The sequence below is a fragment of the Trachemys scripta genome, chromosome 8, assembly GCF_013100865.1.
Source record: "Trachemys scripta elegans isolate TJP31775 chromosome 8, CAS_Tse_1.0, whole genome shotgun sequence".
In the NCBI taxonomy this organism is placed as follows: Eukaryota; Metazoa; Chordata; order Testudines; family Emydidae; genus Trachemys; species Trachemys scripta.
This window is the reverse complement of record NC_048305.1, coordinates 4,665,485-4,693,100: the sequence shown is the minus strand read 5'-3', so window position 1 is coordinate 4,693,100 and position 27,616 is coordinate 4,665,485.

Genomic DNA, 27,616 nt, shown 5'->3' with positions numbered 1-27,616 from the left:
TTGTCACCCATGTAGAGTGAAATCCTGGTTCTGTGGCCCCTTCCTTATCTGAAGGGTGGGGCTTCCACTCCATGGGTGGCTTCTGCCCACCAGTCCTAGGACTTAAATAGGCTAGTGCCTTTCAGCAGGGCCGGCTCCAGGCACCAGCCCACCAAGCATGTCCTTGGGGCGGTGCCTGGAGGGGGGCGGCGTGGCGGGGTGCTCCGGCCCGAGAGCGGGGCCACGACTGGGCTCACCGCCCTCCCCCCGGCGCTCCAGCCAGTCGGGGAGATCGGAGGGCCACGGCCAGGCTCGCCGCCCTCCTCCCGGTGCTCTGGCCGCCGGGGAAAGCGGAGCCGCGGCGGGCTCGCCGCCCTCCCCCAGCGCTCCGGCCGGTCGGGAATTGCAGGCCCGTGGCCGGGCTCGGCCCCCTCCCCTGCCGCGCTGGGGGGGGCGGCGGGTGGCTTTTTTGCCTAGGGCAGCAAAAAAGCCAGAGCCGGCCCTCGTTTCAGAGCTGTGGGTGCCATCCAGGGTTCTCTGCATAGTGTCCCCTCCCAGGCCCCTAGCCTCACTCCCCTTCCTCTTTTGTCCCCTGTACTCAGTTGATCCTTGCGGTCTGTCCCTTCGATCTTAGGGGAAGGTCTTCATTGCATCTGTAGATGGTGCTTTGGAGGCTCCACCTGCCAAAGCAGGAATCAAACCAGCCAGCACCTTTCACTAGCACTGACAGACGCAAAATTCAGTGTGTGTGTGTGTGTGCATGCGCACCTTGGGTTTTGCTCCCCTCAGGGCCCCTGGCTCCCACCTCAGGCCTTACTAAAACCCCACAGAACATGGCTCTCCCTCAGCCGTGAGCTTGACCAGATTCCGTGCGGACGGCACTCAGTGACCAATCTCACATCCTACGGGGCTGAGTCATCCCAAGGCTACCCAGGGCAGGATGTCTAACTTCAGCTTTGGAATTTCTTCAGCGGCTCTTGTCAGCTGAAGTCGCCCTACCTACGGCGACTATTAATGCAAAGTGCCCCTCTGCAGTCGGGGCACGAATCTGAGCCAGCCAGCGGAGTCGCTCCACGTCCCAGCGTGGCGGGTCTGTCCTCTGATACGAAAGAACTACAGCGTCCAGGGCATTATGTATCCTGCCACCCGCCAATGCTAGATTCTTCTTATCAGACCTAAAATAGGCCACAGGCTTTTTCTCCCAGTGACAGGCTCTGCTTGGGCCCTGAGAACTCCGCTGCCTCTGTGGCAAAGGAGCATTTAATTTCCAAGGCAATTTGGCTTTGGGCAAAAAGCGATCTCAGCACCTCAGCCTGCTGCAGTGTTATCTGCCACATCCCGCGCTGCCCTGCCACTGAGGAACGGCTCTGCTAATCAGCAGTGCTGGGTAAGATGTGACTTCGAGCCCCGGGGCCGAGGGGCCAAGGGAAGTTGGTTTGGTTGACATGTTTGTTTTAGTTATTTATTCAGTGGCACTCCCCGCTGCAGAGCCCTGTCTGCTGTTGGGCGATAAGCAGCCAGGAGGCTGTGGTCTTGTCCCCAAGTCTCCGACCCCGGCTGGCTCTCTCAGCCTCCATTTTCTGCAAGGCCCTGTTGCCACTAGCACGCCGGCTGCACGGAGGAGCCCCCACGTAAGTCTTTCTGCCAAGCTGCCTTCCTGCCCCGTATCTGGAAGGCCGCACTGAACGCCATGGAAACGCTGTCACCCAGTGGACAGAAAGGCAGGAAAACTCATGATTTACTCAAACAGAATCCACCAGAACGACTACGCTGGGACAGAGATGCAGCACCGGGGTTATACACCCGCCTGCCGAGGCCCTACGTGTGGCACGCCATGCAAATTGTTAGACCTCAACACTAATTGCCTGGCTAAGAAATTTGCATATGTGCCACTAATGTGCATAGGCCCACTTACTTCAGCTCAATGCACCCTGCCCCAAGCCGTGGCAGTGGTTAGGACCTTCATAGAATATCAGGATTGGATGGGACCTCAGGAGGTCATCTAGTCCAACCCCCTGCTCAAAGCAAGACCAATCCCCAGATAGATTTTTGCCTCAGATCCCTAAATGGTCCCCCTCAAGGGGTTGAGCTCACAACCCTCGGTTTAGCAGGCCAATGCTCAAACCACTGAGCTATCCCTCCCCCAGCCTGGGCTGTGGAGGGGGCATGTGCCACTTGGCAGGACAGACCCAACCTTGCTTCTGTTCCCCCTCCCAGTGCCCCATGGCTCCCTCATACAGAGCAATTTCCCTTGGTATGGGCATTGCTAAAGCTCAGAGCTCTTGGCCAGCGGAGCATTGCAAACCTGTGGTGCTGCCTGGCAGGGGGAGGGAAAGGAGATGTTTTCCTGGTTCCCTGGAATGACCTGCCTAGGTGGGGGCTAAAATCTGGTTGGAGGAGAAATGGCACCTCTCCCCAACCGTTCTTCCAATTCACCTCAGTCCCGCTTTGCAAAGCCACAGCTGTCTGTCTCTCCAGGTATTTGCATCACGCCCATCACCATGGTCTTGGGCCATGAAAAGAATTAAGGAAACCAAATCCAATCAGCAGAACTGGGATCCTCCACTCCCGCCTTTAATGATGCCACGGGAAGAGAGAAAGTAATGAAAACAGTCAATGAAAGTGAGGTTGCTGGGCCATTGTGATATAGCCGTTGTGAAAGGCAAATGCGAAGAGCTAGGACTGCTCTTCTGCGCTGAAGCTGGTGAGATCCGGGCTCATTCTAAGCTGTCCCAGCCCCCCCCCCCCCCCCCCCCCCCCCCCCCGAGCCCTCTCCATGCACCTCAATCCTGACCCACAATCCTCCTGTTATTCCAGCCCTGAGTCCACACACACAGCGCTGCTGATGCACCTCAGTCCTGACCTGAAGCATTCCTTGCTCTGCCTCTGGTTTGGCATGGAGGTGCCTGTGTAACTGAGCTGTCTATGGGAGTCGGATGCAAGGCCCAGACAGGGGAGCAGAATAGACACACGCAATTGTCCCAAGTCCCTCGCCAGAGCAGTGACGCCTGCTTTGTGTTCTCTGCCCACGGACTGCAAGCATCTCCATTCCAAGTTGCTCTGCGGAAGGGAATGAGCAGTGTCTGAGAATCCCACTGCACTACACAGCCTTCCTGCTCCCCCTCCTGGCACGCTAGAGCTAAACAGCCAGATGGAGGTAAGATCCCAGGGGAGAGGGAAGAAAAAATCATAGCAATTGCTCTGTCGTGTCTCCAATCTTGAGCCCCAGCAAAGCCCTCTGATGGGCTATTAAATTATCCATCACACCCGTCAAAGGAACAGCAGCACAGAGAAACTTCTCAGCAGGATTATATGGATCGTTTACTTCCCCGGCTTTGGAAGATCCTTTTAGAAGCTTGTAAATATCATTTTTCTTTCTACTGATTTGTTCTTTATTATTTGTATCACAGTAGCACCCAGAAGCCCCCGCTGAGTTGAGGGCCCCAGTGTGCTGGGTGCTGTACAGACACCCTGTAAGCCGGTGGATGTGCCAAAGAGCTTACAGTCCCAGCAGGCAAGACAGATACAGATGGGAGGGGAAACAGAGGCACAGACAAGGGAACTGACTAAAGCCAGGTCTACACTACAGATTTATATCTGTATAACTATGTCACTCAGAGGTGTGAAAAATCCACACACCCCCCCTGAGCAATGCGGTTATACCGACCTAACCCCCTGGTGTAGACAGCACTACATCAACAGGAGAGCTTCGCCCCCTGTCATAGCTACTGCCCCTCAGGGAGGTGGCTTAAGTGTGCTGACGGGGGGAGGGATAGCTCAGTGGTTTGAGCATTGGTCTCCTAAAGCCAGCGTTGTGAGTTCAATCCTTGAGGGGGACACTTAGGGATGTGGGGTAAAAATCAGTACTTGGTCCTGCTAGTGAAAGCAGGAGGCTGGACTCAATGACCTTTCAAGGTCCCTTCCAGCTCTATGAGATAGGTATATCTCCATATATTATATTATAAGCTTTCCTGTCCACATAGGAGCATCTTCATTAAAGTGCCTCAGCTGTAGCACAGTACTTGAAGACAAGCCCTTAGCCAAAGGCACACAGCTAGGCTGTGGCAGGGGCAGGAGTAAAACCAGGTCTCCGGAGTCTTAGCCCAGCATCCTACCTACCCCAGCACTGCCCCTTTAGAACCACACCTTTCCTTAGAATTAAAAATAAAAGGTAGGCAAAGTCAGTCTCTGCTTCCTTTACTTTCTTTCTGTCCTCCCGCATTCTGAGTCCTACTACTACTACTAATAATCATTAATTAATCATTTGTATTGTAGTAGAGCCTCGGAGTCCTGGCAATGGACCAGGGGCCCACTGTGCTAGGGATGTTCAGACACAACCTCCCCCCGGAATCTGGTTTCATTAGCTGCTGTGCATTTCCTTTGGCAGCAACAGAGCGCTCAGCTTTTTAAGCTGTGACTATTTGTTTCTTTAAGTTCGTGGGGACCCCACTGTGTATTTGCAAAATGCAGAATTCAAAAAGCCAGCGAGAGTACTTTGCCACTTTAGAGACGCAAAGTGTTACATTCTGTACTTATTCTAGGTAAAAACCCATCACCCCGCGAAGTGTGAGCTGCATTGCTAATTGTGCAATTATTTTGTTCGGTAGCAAAGAAAAACTTGGAGTGCTTTCAGCAAATTCTGGGGAGGAGCAAATGATGACTTATTTTAAAATGACGTACCAAAGTAAGCAGTTCTTTGTGAGATTTGTTTTTAGGCTTCAGGCATATTTTACTGCCAGTCCTCTAAAAAAACGAAAGCAGTTTGTCTCATTACATGGTGGCCTCACCAGCCATTCCTGCTGATGCAGGCACCTGCAGGCACCGAGAGGATCGCTGCCATCCACACCTGGAGTCATTTTGCAGCTAAGTACCCATGAGCAATTTGTATTCACAAATGTCAGCGCTATGGGCAATCTGGGTGTCCCATGGTCTGGGCTTCCTATTTTCGGAAGGCACCGTTTTTCCTTCATGTACATTTTATTTCCTAGGATATTTCTGGTTGAGAGGTGGCACAGTCTAGTGGCTATGAGACTTGGGTATTGTTCCCTATCCTGCCACTGCCCTGCTGTGTGACCCCCTGTCTGTGCCTCTGTTTTCCTTCCCACCTTTATCTCTCTAGACAATCATGGGGGGACCCAAACTCTTTCTGAGCCTCTGTTTGGCAAACGTGGTTGTTTTAGGATTTGATTCTCTCTGTCCCCTACCGCCCCTCCCTCCCACCAAAAAGAAGTATCCCCTGGGTCAGAATGAAGTCTCCTCTCCATCTCGGCTCCAGGCTGAGCGTGTACCTGGCGCCATGAAAGAGGAGCAGAAAATAGATGAGAGAGAACAATCCCCCTTCTAAACTCAGCAAGCGATCACAGATGTTTGGAAAACAAACCTCTCCCAGACCAAAGGAACACTAAGTCTGTTTGCTGCAGATTGATCGCCAGTACCAGCAGAGGCAACGAGCAGCAAAGTAGGGGGCATCTGCCTGCAGAGATTTCCGAGATATTAGGATCCGGATCTGGAAAACATAGTGACATTTTAGCCATGAGACTTATTGGGCTGTCAGTGGTAGCTGGCTGGTCGGCTAAGCCAGGTCTGTTGGTACTCTGCAGGCCAAATGAAAGTTAGCGTGGCTCTTTTCTACACCAATAAAAGCAAACTCTGTTTCTATTTCTCTTTCCTGCAAACACCTGCGTAGCTTGCTCACATGCTCTGCCATTCAAAGCTGATTGCTTCAAAAAGAATGGGCAGAATTGTAGGTGTAACGCTTTAAACTGGACTTCCGGTGTTTCCTGCTTTCACGGCAGCAGTGTCCGCATGCTCCCAGGGCAAACAGGCTCAGCACGAAAACTAGAAAGAATCAGCTGTCATACCACTGAACATCCCACACATGTATTGTGGATGCCCTTAAAACCATGCAAATCTGTCCTTAAAATGGGGAAATACCGTGAGTATCACACAGGGGTGAAAGTAAGTTAAAGGACTTACCAGTACGCCTGAGTCCTCAGCAGGGGCGTGGCCTCAACTGGAAAAGGTGTGGCCTCAACCGGAAGAGGCGGGGCTCCCGGGCTCCAGCTGCAGCTGGGAGCCCCAGGGCCTTTAAATCACCCACGAGGCTACCAGCTGCAGAGGCTGCTGGGTGCCCTGGGGTGATTTAGAGGGCCCCGGGGCTCTGGCTGCTGCTACAGTCATGCAAAACATTTAAACCTTCCTTCCAAACCATATAGCTTGATTTTAGTACGGATTTCAACACAGCCCCACATGACATTCTCAGAAGAAAATTAGGGAAATGCAGTCTAGATAAATATTACTATAAGGTGGGTGCACAACTGGTTGAAAGACCATACTCAAAGGGTAGGTTCACTGGGAGAGTGTATCTAGTGGGGTCCGGCAGGGTCAGTTCTTGGTCTGGTATTATTCAACATTTTCATTAATGACTTGGATAATGGAGTGGAAATAAAATTTGAAGGTGACACCAGGCTGGGAGAGGTTGCAAGCACTTTGGAAGACAGGAATAGAATTCAAAACAACCTTGACAAATTGGAGAATTGGCCTGAATTCAACAAGATGAAATTCAATGAAGACAAGTGCAAAGTACTTCCCATAGGAAGGAAAATCAAATGCACAACTACAAAATAGGGAATAGCTGGCTCGGCGGTGGTACTGCTGAAAAAGCTCTGGAGATTATAGTGGTTCACAAATTGAATATGAGTCGATGATGTGAGGCAGGTGTGAAAAAGGTTATATATTCTGGGATGTATTAGTAGGAGTGTTATATGTAAGGCAGGGAAAGTAACTGTTCTGCTCCACTCAGCATTGTGTCCAATTCTGGGCACCGCTCTTTGGGATGGACAAATTGGAGAGAGAGTCCCGAGAAGAGCAACAAACCTGATAAAAGGTTTAGAAAACCTGACCTGTGAGGAAAGGTTAAAAAAATTAGGCATGGTTAGTCTTGAGAAAAGATGGGGGGGGGGGGGGGGGGGGGGGGGACCTGATAACAATCTTCAAATATGTTAAGGGCTGTTCTGAAGAGGATGGTGATCAACTGTACTCTGTGTCCACTGAAGGTAGGACAAGAAGTAATGGGCAAAGTCTGCAGCAAGGGAGATTCAGGTGAGATATTAGGAGAAAATTTCCACTGGTAAGGCTAGTTAAGCTCTGGAACAGGCTTCCAAGGGAGGCTGTAGAATCTCCATCCTTGTAGGTTTTTAAGAACAGGTTGGACAAACACCTGTCAGAGATGCTCTAGGTGTAGCTGGTTCTGTCTCAGAGCAGGGGGCTGAGTTTGATGACTTCTCGGGGTCCCTCCCAGCCCTACATTTCTATGATTCTATGCAATTATTGATCTCAAACTGCAACTAAATGTGGGCATTTGGGACAACTTGCATTGCATCTGACTTGGCAAATGACCTCTCTAGCTTATGCTGTTGCACAGTAAGTGCCCGATCCTGCTCTCAGGTAAAATCAAGGGCAAAATCCACACTGGCCAGAAGGAGGCAGGAGCAGAGCCTATTTCCTTTGCTAAAAGTTCTCTCGCTTTTAAAGTGTCTTAAGGGTCTGATTCAAAGCCCACAGACTCCAATGCAAAGACTCCCATTGACTTCAATGGGCTTTGGACTAGGCCCAAACTTGTGTCCTTCTAGACGCCTCATGGAAAAATGTAGCTCAGACCCTTGTCAGAGGGGGCCCATGCTTGGGTTACTTTCCCCCTTCGATTTCAAGCCTTCAGTCCTTCTGGGAGCTGCTCCTGCCACCCTGAAGCCGGTAGCTCTTCCGCACGTGAGTAGTCTCAATGACTGCAGTGGGGCTGCTCAAGTCAGCAATGGTTGCAGGAACGGGCCATAAGTTATAGGCATAAGAAAGCTGATTTTTTTTTCTGAGAAGGTTAGTAAGGAGACCCAGTTGCTGTCTCTCCTGCGGCAAGATCTTACTGCATCTTCTGAGCGGCTTCACAGACAGAATTGAAGCTTTTAGCCTATCGGCTTTATCCCCATCTGATCAGTTTCACAGCAACTCTTTTGTGTGTGCAATACCACCCGTTATCCAACAGACCAGGTGTCCCCGTCATGAAAGCCACCGCCACAATTTGCCCATTGACGGGCTTGTTGAGACAGGCCGAGGGCTAAACAAAGGCAGAGGACTCCACATTGGGGGAAACCCTTTATGCAAAGAACTCCCATGGGGACCAGGTCCATGTGGAAAGTATCTACAGGATCAGACCCAGCAACTGAACTACCTCCTCAGCCAGGGGTGAGGTGCAAAAGCTTGTTGCCCCCATGTTGGGGGAAGGGAAGCTTGCATTGCTCCTGGCCTTGGAGAACTCATTCTGAGGAGTCACAGAGGGCACCAAACCCCTGGACAGCCAGGCTGGTACTTCTCAAGAGCATTATTTTTTGCAGCTGGCTGGGGCTTTGGCATAGGGCTACGTTCTAATAGCCAGTGTGAACACCCGCTGGTGAAGTGAGCTGCAGTCTGAGTGTCTGCAGCCAGTTGTACAGTTCCTCCGTCCTAGCAGACCATTTGTCTCCTGCATCTGTACGGTACTTCCGTAGGGGCTCTTGTGTCGGAGACTAAAGATTCAGCTTGGGTCCCATTCTTGGGTCTGCTACGGACCCAGTATGTGACCTTGAGAAATCATTTAATCCCTGTGGATCTTAGATCCCTCTCCATAAAATGCGACAACAATACTTCCTTTCTCCCACCCTTTGTCTTGTCTGTGTAAATGGTGCTGGATCTGGGGCAGGGATGGTCTCTCGCAATGTGTTTGTACAGCGCTTACCACAATGGAGCTGCAGTTTCACTGTCTAGGCATTATTGAAAACTATTCGCATGGAAATTAATTGGCTTCAGGTCTGCTCCTGTTTGCCTTCTGCAGGCATCCATGAGACAGCTGTGTTTGGGTAAATCCTTGCATAAAGCAAATTTTAACGGCTCACGGGTGCTCTTTCATGGCAGGTGAATTTTAAACTGACCAAGAAATAAGCCGATCAAAGATATGCCTGAACCGTTTGGAATTAGGTCTATGCATGCACAAGCAATTACTTTCTGACAGTGATTATGCTGATGACAGAAATTTCCACCATGAAATGCCTCATTCTCTAAGCTAAATAAAGACACTTAAGATGAATTTGGGTTTTTGATTAATTATCACTGATTATTTGTATTAAAGAATCATCTAGAGGCCCCAGTCATGGATTGCAGCAGGGTCATATTGTGCTAGGCATTGTACAACCACATAACAAAGAGATGATCCCTGCCTCAAACAGTCTACAGTCTACTGTGTGGTATGACTTTTTCCCCCTCTTTTGTCTCATATCATAGAATATCAGGGTTGAAAGGGACCTCAGGAGGTCATCTAGTCCAACCCTCTGCTCAAAGCAGGACTAATCCCCAACTAAATCATCCCAGCCAGGGCTTTGTCAAGCCTGACCTTAAAAACCTCTAAGGATGGAGATTCCACCACCTCCCTAGGTAACCCATTCCAGTGCTTCACCACTCTCCTAGTGAAAAAGGTTTTCCTAATATCCAACCTAAACCTCCCCCACTGCAACTTGAGACCATTGCTCCTTGTTCTGTCAATATGTGTCAGGAGTAGGGCTATATTGTACGGGTGGGTAGACTGACAATCTACACATACTCCATGCATGAACACAGATTGAGATCACGCTACACATCAGGGAGAATCACAAAGGTGCTAAATATTGCCTGAGGATCTGGCCCTCAGAGTCAAAGATCTCCAATTATAGCAAAAACTGCCCCACTGACATGGACAGGTTAAGGGACAAATTCAGTCCAGTGTAGCAATCGCATCTGTAATTCTGCCTGAAGGGTGAAATCTTGGCCTCACTGACGTCAAAAGGAGTTTTGTCCCTGACTCCAATGGGCCCCGAATTTCATCCTAAATGAATTCATTTAGATTAGAGAATTCTGCATTCTTTCTGCTCCATTCTCTCTCTATATGTACGGGACTCTCTGGTTTTGGGTCAAGTATCAGGGGGTAGCCGTGTTAGTCTGTATCTACAAAAACAACAAGGAGTCTGGTGGCACCTTAAAGACTAACAGATTTATTTGGGCATAAGCTTTCATGGGTAAAAACCTCACTTCTTCGGATGTTTTTACTCACGAAAGCTTATGCCCAAATAAATCTGTTAGTCTTTAAGGTGCCACCAGACTCCTTGTTGTTCTGGTTTTGGGTGCCTGTCTTTGAATTAAGCCACACAGCTGCCATGGCTTTAGCATCAGCTCACTTTGCTGTAGATATAAACTCTCTCTCCATTAACTGGAAAGAGTTAAATGACCCCAAGAGCTCCATGCCTTTGCGTGTGGCTGTGTACAAGAGAGAGGGCAGGGCAGGTGAATTAAAGGGAAAAAACAGTTCCAAGTGTTTCTATAATTACTGAGAGTTGATTTTTATCCTGCTTACATTTAACTTTGCACATTCAGTTGATTGCAGCCAAGTGCAACAGCAATACCCAAAATCCTGTTAAGAAGAGAGGCTGGAGAAGTCGGGGAGTATTTTGGAGAGAAGGGAAGGACCTTCTGATGGAATTAACACCTGCTGATTTTTCATCCTTGCTAACAATAAATTGCTTGACAAGAAAATCAGTGGGGACCAACTACTGTCAGTTAACCATGCACTTGAGAAAAATAATTGGAATGCAAAGTTCAGTCATTTGTAGCAATATCCAAAATGTCCTTGGTTCTTGAGTTCTTATCCAGCAGGATCTGCCTCTCAGCTACTTGGCATCCTTCAAAGGTTTTCTTCTGTTCTCTCTCTCTCTGGTGCTAATTGCTGTGTCTTTCCAGAAACGCTCGTTAAAATTTCAGGATGAAGGAGTCCCAGGAAGGCTGGCTGGACTCACTATTGTGTCTGTGACTTTTCAACTGTCATCAATTCCAGTGGCACTTTAAATAAAGGAGTTTGATTTAAGAAGATTTGTTGTTAGAATGGAGACAAAGCCCAGCTGAATATTGGAATCACTTAGTGAAAGCTACCAGCTAATGTGATACTTGGCTCTTATGTGGCACATCTCATCCATAGCTTTACAAAAGGAAGTTAAGTATCATTATCCTGACCTTACAGATGGGAAGCCTAGGCACAGAGAGAAGGGACATGCCCAAGATCACACAACAGGTCAGTTGCAGAGTCAGGAATGGAACCCAGATCTCCTGACTATGTATTTATTAATGATTATTCTTATTATTACTTGTTGTTTCTGTTGCTGTAATGACTAGGATCCCCAGTCAAGGACCAGAACCCCATGTGCTAGGCGCTGTACAAACACAGAACAGAAAGACAGGCCCTGCCCCACAGACCTTACTGTCTAAGCATGAGACAAAAGACAACAGATGGACATCGACAGACAGATGGAGGAGAACAAGTACTGATTAGAGTGACAGGCATTGGTCTCAGTATACGAGCTACCTAACTGGTGACACTTGACAAAGGAGAGTTTGCAGGAGCACAATGAGTTAGCTTTGCGGATGGTTACAGGAAGCGCCTTGTAAACAGGAGGGGCAGAATGGGTGAAAGCAGGAAGATGTTTATTTGAAAATTCAACAAGTGGGCAATGAAGCCTACCAGAGATCAGGGCCGGCTCCAGGCACCAGCCCACCAAGCATCTGCTTGGGGCGGCGCCTGGAGGGGGGCGGCGCGGCGGGGCGCTCCGGCCCAAGAGCGGGGCCGCGACTGGGAGAGCAGAGCCGCAGCGGGCTCGCCGCCCTCCCCCCGGCGCTCCGGCCGGTCGGGGAGAGCAGGGCCCCGGCCGGGCTCGCCGCCCTCCCCCCGACGCACCGGCCGGTCGGGGAGAGCGGAGAGCCGCGGTGGGCTCGCCGCCCTCCCCACAGCGCTCTGGCTGCCGGGGGCTCTCCGCCCTCCCCCCAGCACTCTGGCCGCCGGGGAGAGCAGAGAGCCCTGGCCGGGCTCACCGCCCTCCTCCCGGCGCTCTGGTCGCCGGGGAGAGCGGAGAGCCCCGGCCGGGCTCTCAGCCCTGCTCCCAGCACTCTGGCCGCCAGGGAGAGCGGAAAGCCGTGGCTGGCTCTCCACCCTCCCCCCGGCGCTCCGGCCGGTTGGGGATTGCGGGCCAGCGGCCCTCCCCTACCGCGCGGTGGGAGGGGGGGTGCGGCGGGTGGCTTTTTTGCCGCCCTAGGCAAAAAAGCCAGAGCCGGCCCTGCCTGAGATTCCACCTCCGCTGGACACCACAACTATTTGGAATTTCACAGTGACAGAGGAGGCGGAGCTCGGATCATTCTGCCTCAAAAGCACAGGCTCCTATTACTTCAGCTACAAGAGAATCTCCATTAGGTGTTTGCAGTCTAGGGCCTAAGACACACAGCTGATAAATTCTTATAATCTGATACCAAGTCTATTGTTGCACCAGGTGGTGCCTGCTGTGGCCGTGACTTTTGCGGTGCAAGCCGCTGACCACTAGGAAATGGTAAGAGACCTCCTAGGACATTCCAGGTGGGACATCAGATGGTACCAATTTTAAGCCACAAGCAAACTGAGCCAGCAGAGGCTTTGTCCTTTGAAAACATCTTTGGTTCTTTCCTACCCCTTTAGATATTCAAGGACTCTGCTGTCTGCAGACGCTGGCAGCCATTTTGTGCTGAGGTCAGTGCGGATGTACAGAGGAGACACACGTACTATACTCTCTCAGGGAGACTTTACTTTTGTTCTTCCTTTTTGGTTCTTTTAATCCTGGCTGGAAGGACATGATTGCCCCTTTGGGCATAGAGTAACAGGATGCTATCTCTTTGTGTGTTTGTGATGCACCCATCACCATGGCATCTAGGTACCATCTTGGTTCTTCATAATCCCAGAAATTGCTAAAGAAAGGACAACCCTGCTTCTGATAAATTATGTAACTGACAGTGATGTAAATTAGGGAGCCCACTCTGACAGTGAAATAGAACCAAGAAACCTAGGATCTTCCTGTTAATGGCTGCTGCTTCTGGAATGCACTCATTTCAGAGATTAAATAACCACCAAAGCATTGGGGTCAGTGGTGGGATGGAGGGAGAAGGACAGACTGAATGGAGGGACAGTCGTTCTCGTTCTCCTCCAGTTAGTGCCTTAAAGGAATGATCACTGGGTTTATATGCACCTGTATGTATGTTCCTCATCTGTAACAAGCAGAGGCCCCTTCACAAAAGTTTGCTTTCACAAACCAATAGGGTATGGAGGAAGGACAGGCTACATATGTCCCTCCCATTCCAAAATGGCCACTCACCTCTTCCACACATTCCAGGCACCAAATGCTAGATGGATGCACTTGATTTCCTATGCTCCTTACCCCCTTGTGGTCGCTATTATGTTCCTACTAATCACCCACTTCACAAACCAGGCATCTGTCTTCTTTCCAGCAGTGATTGTGCAAGCAGTCACATGAGGGATGGCAAAACAGCGGGGGGAGGGAAAACGCCTCATTTCCCATCTATTTTCCTTGTGTGGCTGGATTGACGGGCGCTATGCCTGTCATGTGGAAGTGTGCTTTAATAAACAGCTGGGGTCCCATAGCCTGCTGCTAGCTCCAGAATCATGTTGCTTCTTGAGCCAAAAGAATCAGATTAGAAGTAGAATCATCCCTGGATCCCAACCCCCCCTGAGCTGCGGAAAGGGGATGGGGCAGGAGACCAGAATCCAAACCCAGATCTGGAGCTGAATTTATAATGGACCAAACCAGATCCTCAGAATCAAACACTTTGAGGAGTTTGAAGCATTGAACTGATGCCCGATTTTGAAATACCAGTAAGAGAAAACTCTACCCCAAGTGCCCCGGGATGATCCCTAACAACCTCAGTGCAGCCCCAAAGAGCTTTAAGAAAGTCCTACGTGGATCAAGGCGATAAAATCAGTAGAGTTCCAGCTGAGAATCTGGCCCCCCTGGGTGAATCAGTTGAGTTTCACTGCAGGATCAATTGAAAATCCATGCCAGACCTGGAGAAGCCGAATCAGCGATGCTAGCCTGCCTTTCCTCTGTAGTAGGCTCTATTCCACCCATGTAAGACCCAGGTGCAGAAAGCACAAAGACCTTGGAGGAAATAAAATGACAAAAGAGAGCTCAGCGCTCTGTCGAATGAGGCACAGAGCAATGACAAAGCAGAGAGCGAAGAGATGCCCACAGAGGACTCTGACCTTTATGGGAAATGCTAAATCATTGTGGGTTTATTTGTTGTTTAATATTCTTCATTGATTCGTTTCTATCTCCCTGAAGGGTAGGAGGATTTGACTAAGAGCCTACAAAATACCTTCCTCCAGTCTCTGCTGATGCCCCTCAGTCTTGGCTTCCTGTTTTCGGCCCTGGGCCCTTCTCCCAGCTCTACCAATGCACCTCACTTTTGGCTTCCTGCTTTCCGGCCCTGGCTGGCCATCTCTTGAGCAAAGGTGGCCAAACATACTCCAGTATAGAGGTGACAAAGAGTATGTGTGGATATTCCTTTAACTTCCATGGAACTCCATTGTGCTCCATGTCTAGGCCTTTCTTTGTTGGCTCCTGCACAAACATTCATGAGCATCTGGTTTTGTTCTCAGAATGCTGGGGGAATAGCTGTTCTTCAGGGGGACATCCTTTTTCTATGTGCAGATGATATTGTTTGCAATGTTTTGCTCATCCAGTCATGGAGCAGAAACAATACCAGGTGACTCAGGTGACCAATCACACTCAAGGAATAATAAACAATAACAGCCAGAGATGGTTTTGTCCTCGTGGACACCTATAGAGCCCCAGTACTTTCACTGGGGTTGCACAGGCAGCAGTGATCAGAACTTAGTACATAATTCTGTTGTTGATGCACAAGGAAAAACAGACTCCAAACCAGCCATTCTCATGTGCGTTGGCTCTGAAGGGCTAACAGGAGCAAGAAGCAGTAACCACGTATATTTACCAGCAGATTTGAGTGTGAATACGTACAAAGAGAAGCTGCTGCCATCAGTTGGTGCTGACTTATTTCATATAACAGGTGCATAAGTTATACCCTACAACCATTTTCAGCCATGACTATTGCCATGTGACCAGGAATAAAGTCCAGGTTTTCCCCCTCGCATTCCCGTACACCCACTTGGTCTGCTGCACGTGCGGAGAACCCTTCAACCCAACCATGCATGGGGACTTCCTCTTCCGCTCTTCAGAGTCTGAGTAATATCTGTCCTTGCACAGATACACACTTCTGTGTGCCACACCTGTATTAGGAGCAGAACTGGTGAGCAAAACGGCATCCATTTTAGAGCCTGTTTAAGGGTGCAGCTCCTCAGAGACACGCTTAGCAGCAACAGAAATAATAATAATAATCAATAAAAGGCTCATATCCCCAGAAGAGCAACCATGAGCATGGTTAATAATTGCTTGTTCTCCTGATGCTCTTTCCACAAAACTCTCACTCTCTTCTTTCTGCTGAGTTATATATAGGCCAATCCCCACAACTCCCAGCGTAGTTCTCTGTCTCATCACTGTTTTTAAGGCCTTCGTTTCCTGGGCCCTGACGAATGCCTTTGGGGATCTCGCTTATGAATTTAATTTTTTCAAAAACTATTTTAATTACTTCCTCATGTTCCAAACGTGGGACCAGCACTCAGCATCTCTTCGGCGCTTTGCTTTGTCGCTCAAAGGTGCTGTAGGCAGCATTTGCTACGTGATTACTAGGGAATACCATCGCTACCCTGGTGCTGGAAGACAGCACAACAGGAGATGAGGCTTCTCTGAGAAAAAGCCCTCAGAAGTAATCAAAGGCTTCACCCCACTCCATTTCAGGACTGTATATAAGCGGGCAGTATCTTGCAATAATGCAGCTGAAAATGAGTGACTGTTGTTATTCTTTATTACAGTTGCATCTGAAGGCCTCATGTGAGATCAGGGCCCATTTGTGCTAGGCTTTGGGTATCCATGTAGCAAGGGACTGTTCCAGCCCCGAAGAGATTACAACTGAAATAGACACATGGTACGATGGGATTTGCTCAAAATTGTGGCAGAATTAAGACTGGAACCCAGACCCCTAGATTGCCAGCCCAAAGCCATAGCCACTAGGTCACACTGCCTCTCCCTAAGGCAGCCTACTGTCCGGTGCCGTGCAAGCCTCTTCTCTCTCTCTGTGAGCTTGGGCCCACCTGCAGCATTTCCTCCTACTATTTCTGTGTAAAGACCAGCTGAGTGGAAGCTTTGGCAGTATCTGTAAATAGATGCAAAGGAAAGACCAGCAGATTCTCTTTCGCCTTTGAGCGTAGGCTGTTTATTTGAACCTCCCTCCCTAGAGACTAGTTTATTAACCCCTTTGGCCATTTCCTCTCACCATGCTAACATGGACCTCCCCTAAAGGCAGAGATGGCTTGGGAATCCATAAAGCCTGCAGCCATCCTCCCCATCCACGTCTATCAAGTTGCCAGTCTCAGGACAGTGATGCCGGGGCTAATCTCAGCTTTCATTGTCTAGTCTTTCTTCTCTGGCAGACAACGTTGGTGTCAAGCGATGGCTGAGTCTGAATGTCCGTTACTGATTTTTCAACAGGTCGTAGGTTAGTCAGTCACCATCTTCACCTCGCCCACACAGGCCTGGCAGTTTGGTTCCGTGCCATGGAGCAGGGCCCCGTGCTGTACTAATGCAGAATAAAGAGATGGTCTCTGCCCCCAAACTGCTTATGATCTGGGTACGTAAGTGGCTTGGTTCTCTTGATGGGGCTGTCAGCCAAAGCCTGAGTGTGACTTCTATTTGGATTGGTAACCCAGCCACTTTGGAGTGGGAATGCCGGTTAAATCACTCAAGTGTAGATAGCCCCCCAGTGCCTTCCCACAATTCCCCCCGCCCCCGTGCCCAGAAGTGCAGACAAGTCCTCCCACAATTCACTGGGCAAGCATCATAGAGCGGCTCAGCTTACTGCAGTGCAAAGACCCAGGGGATATGCCCTAGAAGTCCTAGCAACACACGTGGGGGAACACAGGACCAGTCAGGTCACATTAACTTGGGTAGGGCTTTGCGGTGGAGGTGCTCACACCCGGGCTATGCTAACCCAAGTGCCCAAACATGGAGCCAATCACCCGAGTTAAGTCTGTACTGAAAACCTACCCATAAACAAGTCAAACTCAGCCCAGCTGAGCGGGGGAAGTCAGCACTTTTGGACATGCCGAGCTCCTGTCTGTAAGGAAATTTTAGGCTTTCTGTGAATCTGTTATTAGCAGGGAGAATGGAAGCAATTCCCCCCTGTCCCTCGCCTCCAAAACAAATCACTCCTGGACATTCCCAGGGTGCATTGCTTTCTGCTTTTCAATGATTCATTCCCCCATCATAAGCTTTTCTAAGTAGCCAGCGTTCTCAAGCGGCTGTTACACTTATCTCTTGTAAGTGTCTCTCGCCCCCTGCCTGTTCTATACCTGCTGTAATGCTGTGTTCATTAACAGAGACCTTCAGCCGGCAAGGTTATGAAGTAGCCTCCCCCTCTTATATAAGCTCTTATCAAGTCTAAAGAGTAAAAAGCAGGAGCAGTTGGGAAACTGGAGAGTGTTTATGCTTTTTGTTTTAAGTGAAGTCCTTTTCCATTTTCAGGAGTTAATTTGATCGAGGAGGAATAACAACAACAGGAGATAGCGTATAACTGTTGAACTATTCAGAAGCTCCTTCAAAGCAATCTCAGAATATTTTTTTTAAAAACCCGTGGAAATATCCCTGCTAACTCCCTTATCTTTTCGGGTGCACCTGGCACTGTGAAAGATTTAAACTTGCAAATCCAAAGCTCAAACAGGGTAAATATTCTGGCTTCAATCAAACTGCCCTATAAAAAAAAATGATTCACTATATTTGGCCTTTGGATTTGTTGCATGTCTGTGGGAGGGAGGGCTTCGTGGGAGCTTATGGATTTGTTTGGGAGCTGAAAACCTTGCGCCTGCTTATTAATCTTCATAGCAATGCGTTTAGGGGAGAGACGCTAGTCTGCTGCTTTAAGTAGGGTTTGCTGCTGTTTTCTTCAATGCCCTCTTTAGCAGAGGCAGCGCTGGCACTGACTGTGGAGCTGTATTTAAAGGGTCCCTGCTGGCACTGGAATGGTATGAAAGGGCACCCGCCCGAGCCATTCGTGATACTCCATGCCTGGGAAAATTGTCTTCGGGCAGCACTTTTTCCAGTGCAATTCTGGCCTGCTGTCTCCTCTCCCCATTGTCCTCCACCGGCTGCCTCCTGCCCCCTCCTCTGTTTGAGATAATGGGCTGGAGTCGTGCTCCTTACAGCCCCTTGCGCTACTGTGAAGGACAGCACGAGGGCCCGTGTTTCCAGGTGCCCAGTACCCAACATTTAAAGCCAGGTTTCCCTCAGAGCTCAGCTCCCATTCAGGCAGCTCACCGGGGGGCAGGTTTTCAAATGCTCAGCACCCAGCCCTTAGCTCCGTGCCCAGGCTAGCATTGGCCACTTGCTGCTTCGTTGGGTGGCCCTTGATGTGGGGCAACGGCGAATCAGGCCCAGTTTCTCCCACATTGATTATTTGAACGCTACCAGCCCTCACCCACGCTCCACACGGATGCTTGCCAGGGAAATGTTGGCTGCAGTCCCTTTGGCTGGAACCTCGGGCTATTTTTGGAAGCTTTAAAAAAAACCACTATCGAGGGAGGGGTCGGTTTTTACTTTTATGCGTAGATTTCTCCTCCCCCCCACCCCCCAGCCCACTCCCCAGAAAAGCTATAACCAGCGTCTGCATTTAAAAAACGGAAAGCCGGGTGATTCCAGAATGGGCCAGGAAATCACCCTTGTCCTTTGCCCACTGCAGTCCCAGGCATCTGTTCCAAAGAAACCCTGTAACAAGAAGAGTTCACCCAAGCGCTGAGGCCGTGGGCCTGAGAGGAGGTGCTTGGAGTGACTAACGTCAGCTGTGGAGCAGAGCTGGAGCTGGCGTAGACTGTCACGGCTGCAGTAAAGTGCTATGATGGTTTACACCAGCTGAGGATCTGGCTCTGGGCCTCCCCAAGGTGAGGGGGTGGGTCTGGGGTTGGCTCTCCTCTTGCTCGCACCACTGGGACTCCATTGCCTTCAATGGAGTTGCACCAAAATTACACCAGTGGGAGGTGACAGAGAATAAGACCTGATAAGGTCGGAGTCATCCAGGGCAGGCTGCTTATCCCTCCCCTATTCTCCTGCCGGGGGCAAAGATACAGGCTTGGACAGCACTAATAACTCCTACTGCCATAGTCCCTAATGGGGAATAGCAGGGGTGCAAGACTGCCTGGGCCAGGCCTTCTAACCCCATTGTGCCCTTCCCTCCTCTGTCCCACCCCTGCTTTGCCCCAGTCCAGCCCTAGAGCGCCCTCTGCAGCAGGGCAACTGTGGAGGTGGCACACAGCTGGGTGGGGGTGTATTCTGTGTTGGGGGGGGATATACCAAAGAGCTGATACACAAAGGGGACATAGCATGGGGGGGGTCGTGTCTGCAGCCCACCAAGGATGTTTCCCCCGCCCGGTTGATCAAGGTTTTCTGCTCATTCCACTCCAGGATTAAACCCAGCTCAGTGCCTGCAAGAGACAGTCAGGGGTGTCAGACAATAGCCTCCCCGGCTAGAAATGGGGCTGGTGACCGAAGTCCCCCAAGACTCCTGGCCACCCTCACTTTTTGCAAAGCATTCCGTCAGCTTTTGCCACACTGCCAATTTCTGCACGCATTAGCAAAGCGAAACTCCGTGCAGACAATAAATCATTCGGCTTCTGAAAGCTGCTCTCCCCAAGGAGCCTCTAGGGTGTCCTTAATGTCCTATCTCCAGACGGGCAGACTTCAGGGCCCTGAGACAACATTCCCGTCCCCATAGACCACAGCGCCACAGGCCCAAACCACCGTGAGATGATCCCTGAGCAAACATATCAGCCTCTTGCTGTTAAAAATACACCACCCGAGGGCTCGGCCCGAACAATAAATGTAATGGGATGCACTTAACGCAGCTAGATGCAAAGGTACTGTGCCAGCTGTCTTTACTGAGGTTAGTGGGACTTTTGCCATTGGCTTCATTGGGGACAGGACTGGGCACACGGTACTGGAAGCAACCTTGTCTCCACTAGGAACATGACCTATTGCTAATGAGAGGTGTAGACGAACCACTGCTGAGCAGAGTTTAATTGCAGGCAAGGACAAGGGCAAACCACAATCAGCTCCATTTCAGAAACTGGGGTCAGACCCGCCCACTGCACCTGTTGTCAGCAATGGGTCATTTTCCTAGGCTGAGGGGTCAGGAAGCATCACCATGGCCACTGGATCCATATACCTTGACCCCTGCCGTCGCAGTGGGACATGGGCCCTTTTGTAACCCTGATCCAGGTCGTATGACGGGAGCCAGGAAATGAAAACCGAGGCTGGGCTTTTCAAAGTAGCTTGGGAGTTGGGTGTCCAACTCCCTTGGCCATGTTTGAAAATGCCATGCAAGCTCTCCTGAGTGTCAAATGGGTTTCATGAGGTCTGTGTCTATACAGAGGACCATGTGCAGAGGACCATAAGGCATTCCAGGTACAGCCACCATGTCAGTCATTCCCAGTGGAATGACTCTCATGATTTGATCATCAGTCTTATGACATTTGGTTTGTTTCTTACAGCCCCAGCTCCTGGAGTCCTGTGAATACATAGGGATGCCAGCTTTCGTTTTAAAAATAAGTAAGTTTCTAGCCCACATTGTTTCATAGATTCATAGATTCTAGGCCAGAAGGGACCATTGTGATCATCTAGTCTGACCTCCTGTATAGTACAGTCCAGAAGACTGCCCCGAATAATTCCCGGAGCAGATCTTTTTTAAAAAAAAACAACCAATCTTGATTTCAAAATTGTCAGTGATGGAGACTCCACCACAACCCTGGGGAAATTGCTCCAGTGCTTAATCACTCTGACTGTTAGGAATGGATGCCTTATTATTGCTGAGAAAAGCTGGAACAAAAGTCATCCAAGTTCACCCTAACGGCCCAGAACCCTGAAGGCAAATAAAAAGAACCCTCCATGTATTGTTTTGTTTGGGGAGGGTGGGGGGCTGACTCATGAGTTTTGAATGCGTGGGGTTGGCAGTACAGCAGTCCATATCAATGGCGTGTCGGGGAGAATGGGTGTTTATATCTCAAAGGCGTGGAGTCCACAGGAGGGATAAGGCAGGTCCGGAACTGGATAGGAGAAACAGCTGTTCCTCTGAAGCTCAGAAAAAGGAGACAGAGACAGTCGAATCAGAATCACAGTGTCTACCTGCTGCCTTTCAGTAATTACACAATTTAGTTTCCATTACTTTCTCCTTCTTCTTTTTAACATTGAGGTTTATGGGAAGCAACCTGCCCAGATGAATTTGAATGTAACAGACGTCTCCCTGTAGGTAGAAGCTGAACAGATCTATTCCTCCACCTTGTTAGCAGTAAGGAAGAAAGAGGAAGGTGGAAGAAATTCAGGGCCGCAAGGGCTTCTAATGCCTCACTCGTCATGGCCGAGTGCAGTGCTATTTATGGTGCAATTATTACCAGGCTGGAATCCTTTATGTTCCAGCTAACAACCTTAGCAGAAACCCCAGCCTCCTCCAGGCTTCCTTATGTGTCACCAAGACGCAGGCAACCTCCAGATCATGGGGTTCTTTTTGGAATCAGACAGTGAAAGAAATGTGTATCTTCGGGGTACCGAGACACTGGAATCCTGACCATCTGGTTTATGTTATCTCTTGTATTTTAGACTGCAAGCTCTTTAGGTACTGACTGTCATTTTCTTTAGCTATGTGCAGCGCCGAGCACATTGGGGGCCAAAATGGAGGCAGTACTCTAGGCACTTCTGCAATATAAATGTTTCTTAATAATAACGAGGATGCAGAACTAGATAGTGGTTCTGGGCGGCCTGACCCTGTGGGGGAGCTGGTAGAAAGGCAGGGAAGGGGAGGTAGCCTAGTTGGTGTATTGATTATTGATTCATCTCTTAGATTGCAGTGGGTCGATCAGGGTCAGGTCTCCTGAGCAACTACCGCATAAGGAAGATTATTACCAATATTATTAGAATGAACGAGAGACCCGAGGCGCACACGAGAAACAATTGCAGTTTCACAAGGTCCTTTATTAACAAATCCATTAGGCAGATAAACAATCCTGCGAACACTGAAATACAACAGCAGATACAGAGCTAATACACAAGGTTTAACCCGCTGAGTGCCATCCCGCCCAGGAACCCCGGAGTGTCAGTTATCGTCTTCCTTATCATCTTCATCATCATCATCCTCACGAGTGCTTGACAGTCTGGAGTCTCCCATGGCCTACAGGCCAGGTTATACCCTTTTAAAGGCATTACGCTGACACCCACTGGAGTTCAGACATATTCATGAGGGTTTTAACCCCTTTTTCGTATCTGTACTTCCACACCCCACCAACTTTGGGGTGCCCCGTTTTTAATAGGCAGGGTGGGGAGAAGGCATAAAAATGCAGCTTCTTTTTCCCTTGTCAGTGTTGCAGAAGGGGAAGCAACGGGCGATGAAGGATGCTGAATACCTTTCACACCTCAGCTGCCTTTCCTTAGTTTTCATTGCATGGCATTGGAAGGCATCACTTCTCCAATTGCCCCTCAACGGTGTGTTATTCCAGCAGAAAGGAACCCAAAAGGATGATTGTTCTTAGAGCTCTTTTGCCGTCTAATTGTCACTGATTCCGCCATGTTCACATTCCCAGCACTCCCGCAAAGGGAGGAGGTAAATCTAGGAAACATAATTAACTACCCCAAACATGCCAGCGTAATTGAAAGAAATTAATCAAATTTATTTAGGCTTTTGTGCGCTGGCTTCTGTGGATCTCAATTTGTACAAGTCTCCCTCTCAAATGATAATTAATGGGAGGAAACAATTAAGGTAAACAGAGAGCAGCTTAGAGAGTTGTCCTTGCTAAAAGTCACATTTGATTTTAATAACATTATATTTATATAAGTCGCCCACTTTTAACGAGTTTCCCATTTTCTCGCCGTTTAATCATCTTGTAAATATTTTGCTTCAGCTGAACAATCTAGTGAAATCATAAATCAGCAGCAAGGGAGCTCTGGGGGAGAAGGAATGAACAGCTGATGGGTGCCTAATGGTACGTGAGCTGCGGGTTCGGGACTCAGGAAGAGGCAGTGTTAGACAATGGTTAGAGCAGAGTCCTAGCAATTGGCCATCCTGGATTCTTCTCCAGTTGATGTCCTGGGGCAAGTCACTAACCTCTTTGGGCTCCTCTGTCCTACAAAATTAGCCTTAATTAACACTTAATTGCACTCACGTGTAGCCTCCCCCTTGCAGCACAGCATGTGACAATTTGCAGGCAAGAGGCCTAGTTGCTCACTGAAGGAAGAAAAGGGCAGGGGCTGAGGTAGGATTAGATATGTGGCTAAAGGGTTAATGGTCTCCCTGTGCAGGCAAGCGGCTCCATGTAAACTACTGTGTTCCTCTTGCCTAGAAGGGGCTATAAACAAATGAAAGATATTTTATTGCAAGCAGTGTTCTAGCCTGCAGCTGTCATAACTGTGTCTGAAATCAGAGCTGTGCCAAGACGCAGCTTGAGAGCTACTGCTGTGAAGCAAGCCGGTTTCTCTGCTGGTCATGCAGCTGTTTGGATATCTCGCTCTTCGAAACCCTTGTTTGCAATTAATAAGGAAACCCACCTGGGTGCTTGGAGAATCTTCAGTGCAGACCAGCAAACCTCATTGCTCAGTATTAGTGAAGTCCCCAGCAGTAGAAACCCGAGTCCAAGCTTTCATTGTATTGGTACACTCTTTTGACCCAAGCAGTTAGGTAGTATTTGGTGTCTTGCAGGTTGTGTCTGTTAGGGGAAGAAACTGATGATGGAAACAGGTATTTCTTTGATGAAATCCTCTTTCTCTACAACGAATGTTCACAAAGTTCTGTTTCCCTGAACATCATGTGAATCAAACAGGAAACCGTTTCCTTGGTCAATACTCCAAGCCTCTTTTTCCAGCCAGCACTCTGCCCAAAAAGCTCTCTCTCTCTTAGCTTTTTCTCAGGGTCTCACTACAAGTGCTTCTCTGGCTGTCCTTGGCTTTCTGCTTGCCTTCTCTGTCTGCCTCTCCGGTGTGTTTGGCTGCCTCTCCTCATACATGCAGCTCCTCCAAAACAATACACATCCCTCTGCATTTGCATTCAGTCCCCAGTGAAACCCCTCTGCCTGTGTAGTTCAGTTTCTGATTCCCACTCCTAACGGAGTGTAAGTATGTCTTACATTTATTGTGAATGAAGGGTGGTTATTACACCAACCCACTTCAACAAGGTTTCACCTGACCCCCAGAGTAACAATACTGTCAGCTATTGCTCGGTGCTGGCTCTGGACTGAAGCATTCAGTAGGATTTAAATGGGCTCTTTATTTAAGCAGCTGCTCCTAAATCTCAACTCTTTGGCATGCTGAGCTCTTCCTCTTGTGTTCCCTTCCCAAGGGTCCCTCTGGTGTTCTCTAGCATGTTTGGCCTGTACCCACTACTCTACTATTCAATGGCATTAGCATAATATCATGGACTTCTAATCTGTCTCCCTGCCTCCTGCAGCCAGGAGAAGCCTGGCCCTGGATTACTCACACCAATACACGACCTGCAGTTTTGCTTGGTCCAAGGGAGCCGTGACCATTCACGTTATGGGGCCAGATCCTCAGCTGGTGTAAATGCAGAGTTACACCAATTGTGGAGTTGGGCCATGAGTTCTCCATTGCCGGCACGGATAGAAATGAATGCCAGAGAACTAGCCGATCCTGGGCCGTGAGGTCATGTCATTCTGCTGTCTGTCTTGCCTCTATGCACTCAGTCAAAACCTGATGTAAGCAACCTGTGCCTCACCTGTCTCTGAGCCCCTGCAGCATCCAGGAGCAATTGAGGGGTGTGTGCATGTGTGTGTCTGGTAAGTCAATAGCCTCCTGGCCCATGGGCTAGCCCCTGTCTCAAATGCCCAGTGACTGGTCCATTCTGAATCACGCAGCCAGCTGACTCTGCGGTCATGGGTCCCTCTTACTGCAGCATCCGGGTGCGGAGGCCCTGAAGCATCACGAAAACAATGAGACGGACTTGTAAAGCCGTCCCGCTGCACGCCCCTTCTCGTCCGTTTTGTTCACGCCCAGCTCGGCACCCTCTGATGAGCCACGTGCCTCTGCAAAGGGACGACTAGTGGTCCAGCAGCTTCGGCTCATTGGCATTTCTTTGATCCTGAGGCTGGCTTGTTATTGGGTAGGTGCTTTGGGCTGCAGCCTCTGTCATTGGAAGGCACCATGATGCAAGAGAGGAGTGTGAACTAGTTGAGAGGACCAGAAACTCCTCTCTGATACAGCCTACTCCTTTAGACCTGTCACTGGCAGCCAGGGGTGCTGGCACTGAAGGTGCTGGGAGTGTGACAGCACCCCCTGGCTTGAAGTGGTTTCCATCACCTACAAGGTTTACAGTTTTGTTCAACGGCTCTCAGCACCCCCCACTATAAAACCTGTTCCAACACCACGGCTGGCAGCCCCCTGGACTGGTAGCTTCAAATCAGTTGTTATTGCTATTTATTATTTCTATTGCCATAGCATCCAAAAGACCCAGTCATCTGGGTCCCCCTGTGCTAGGTGCTGTACATACACCTGCACCAAGGAGCTTAGTCAGACCTTCCTTGTTCATGCACGGCGCTCCGGGCGTTCGTTTCCGTGCTCTCGCGGCGCCGATATTGTGCCTATCACCCTTGTGTCTGAGGTTGCCAGCATGGCACCTTGTAGAACCGCTTCCCTGCCCCAGGACACGAGAAAACAGGAGGAAATGGGATGAGCTCTACACGCCCCCCTGAGAAAAATCACCTGATCAGGAGCCTCTTCCTGCCCTCTCCAACTCCCCGTGTTTTTGCTATCACCTCAGAAGCCCCTAGCTGTTCCCTTTCCCTCTGAAATGCCCAAGCGAGGTAATTCACTGGTGTGTGAGCACAGGGAGGAGAAGGAGACTGCTCTGTAATTCTAGATAAGCAGCCGAGCGTGCCAGGCTATTAACAGCTGCCTGGCTCTAATATGGGGAGGGAATGAGAGGCTGGCTTTTTTTAATGCCTCTTACAGGCACTTCTCAAGTCTGTGTTTTCGGGTTTTTTAATCAGCCTTTCCCCAGTCTGTGGTGACCTCAGCGACCAGGGGAGCACTTTGGCCAAGAAGCTGTGGGAAGCTGAAGCAGAAGAGCAAAGTGACAGCCCTCGAGTTCAGTCTTTCATGTTCTCTCTGCCCAGGGCTTTCGCCCAGCGAGCTGCTGTCCCTTTCTCACAGGAAGGAAAGCGCCACAATTGGAGAGCTGGCACAGAGACGTGGGCCTCTGATGACAGAGGCAGTGGCTCGAATCTGAAAGGAGGGTTATGGATGGACACCTCGTGCGAACCGAAGCACTGAGGCCATGCAAACAATTGCATCGCGTCACTCTGTGGCCTGTGCATGGAATTGCCCTCACTCCCTTGAGTCTCACATGTAGGCTTTAAATACAAAACAGCAAGTGCCAGAGAACATTATGTGGGATGAGTCAAATTCTGCTCTCTCAGCCACCCCGGGGTAGCCCCATCTGACCTCAGTGGTGTAACCTTCGGAGACTGTTTGCTTTCCACCATCTTCATGGCTCTGGTATAAAGAGCTCCTCCTTTCTTCAGCCCCCTTCTGCCAATACAAGACTTTCAGTTTGGTTCTGTGACGTAGGCACCTGGTGGGGAGTGCCCACTGCAATGCTTTGATACCTCCACGCTGGGCAAGCCGGAAAGTCGATAGATAGAAAGAAGCTAGAGACAAAGAATGATCTTATGGTGAAGACACTGAGAATCAGGAGATGTCGGTTCACATCTTGGCTCTGGCACAGGCTGACTGTGAGACCTAGGGGAAGTCGTGTGAAGCCGGATTTCGAAAGATATTTAGGCAGCTAAATAAACAGACAGGAAAGCGCCTCACTCCCTCAGAAATCAACAGGGTGGGATGCACAGGGGCTGGCTTAAAGGAACTTAGTCCGGCCCCTGCTGGCTTGGCCGAGGTTGGCATTTGTGAATCATCTGACATGGCAGCTGTCTGAGGACACGCTGGGGCCTGTTGTAATGTGTAGGATGCCCAGCCCGGCCCCCGGAGGAGGGGCTCTGCACTGCTAAGGACACTAGAAGCGCAGGCTCAGAAGAATACGTCATTTTCAGAAGAGGGAGGTTTCATTTGTCAGTGGCTGGTGCTCTCTCTCTCACACACATCTTCATTGACATTAGCGCCAGGATAAAGCCAGAGCTGTTACCGCTGCCCTGTGATGACTGGCGTGCCCGTCAGTGGAGTTACTCCTGATTTACACTGAGTGCAAGTGAAGTGAATCAGGATCAGGGAGTGAGCCCCGTTGCACCCAGGCAGTGCCAGCATTTTAATACCCCCGACAAAAGGGAGCCGTTTTTTCTCTCTGGCCCTAGCAGACAGTCGCCCTGGGAAGGAGGGGCGGGGAGTCTTGCCCTTAAGGACAAAGCCACTGTGTTACAACATTGTGTGGCCATATTGCCAGGAAGTCACAGAGCAAATGTTAGCTGCTGACCTGTGACCTCAGGGTGCTGTGAGTGTCCAGGAATCCCACCTCGCTCCATCAGCCCTGGCCCATCCTGGCATCACTCCCAGGAGATGGCATTGCTGGAAGTGTCCTAAGGAGCTGGCAGGTCCCTTCAGTTTGGAATCCCTCAGAATACTAAGCAAGGACTCGAGGCTGCAACCAGTCA